Source organism: Pteropus alecto, unplaced genomic scaffold, assembly GCF_000325575.1.
Source record: "Pteropus alecto unplaced genomic scaffold, ASM32557v1 scaffold75, whole genome shotgun sequence".
NCBI classification, from domain to species: domain Eukaryota; kingdom Metazoa; phylum Chordata; class Mammalia; order Chiroptera; family Pteropodidae; genus Pteropus; species Pteropus alecto.
The window spans coordinates 6,008,971-6,009,984 of record NW_006440638.1 but is presented as its reverse complement, the minus strand read 5'-3'; positions in this window follow the sequence as shown (position 1 = coordinate 6,009,984).

The following is a 1,014-nucleotide window of genomic DNA, read 5'->3' as shown; positions in this document are numbered from 1 at the left end:
TTCATCGAATCTGTCATTTAAGGGTGTTATTTCCTTATTGATTTTTTGTTTGGATGATAGGTCCATATCCAATAGTGGGGTATTTGTGTCTCTTACTACGATAATGTTTTGGTCTGTTTTTCCCTTTAGTTCTGTTAGTAATTGCTTTACATATTTCGGGGCTCCCTGATTGGAAGCATAGATATTAAAAATTGTTATGTCTTCTTGGTGCATGATTCCCTTTATCATTATGATGTGTCCCTCAGTATCTTTCTTTATCTTTTTTATTTTGAGTCTCCTTCATCTGATATTAGCACCACTACTCCCACTTTTCTCCGAATGCCATTTGCTTGAAATATCATTTTCCACCTTTTCACTTTGAGTCTATATTTGTCTTTGGAGCTGAGATGTGTCTCCTGGAATCCCCGTATGGTTGGGTTTTGTCTTTGGATCCATTCTGCAACTCTGTGCCTTTTTATTGATGAGTTCAATCCATTTACAGTTAGGGTGATTATTGAAAGATGAGGTCTTCTTATAGCCATTTTATCTTTTGCTTTCTGGTAGCTTGGTGTTTCTCTTGCTTCCTTGTCCTTGTGTTTCTGTTTTCTTTATTTTGGTTGGCTTTTGTAGGTTTTCCCTTTGGTTCTTCTTGTTTATGAAATATACTTCAGTTCTAAATCTTTGGTGTGTGTTTTCCATTATGAATATGTAAAATATAGGTATATATATACAGTCATCCGTTTTCTTCTGCATGTGCCTTATTTTCATTCCCATTTGTGAATTTGGATCTTTGAATCCTCCCCTTTTCAGTCATTTTTGTCTCAATTTGTTCCTATGTATGCTGAAAGTTCATTACTATCTTGCTATAGCAAGTCTCTTCTTATTTTAAACTTATAATGCCCTGTTCTTAGTAAGGGTTACACTCCTCTGGTTTTATCAGCCGGCCACTCACCTTACTTATATTTATGCATTTTTTTGTCATTTTGTTTTAGGTGAGCTGACCTCTTTCAGTATTTCCTGTAGTGCAGGCCTCGT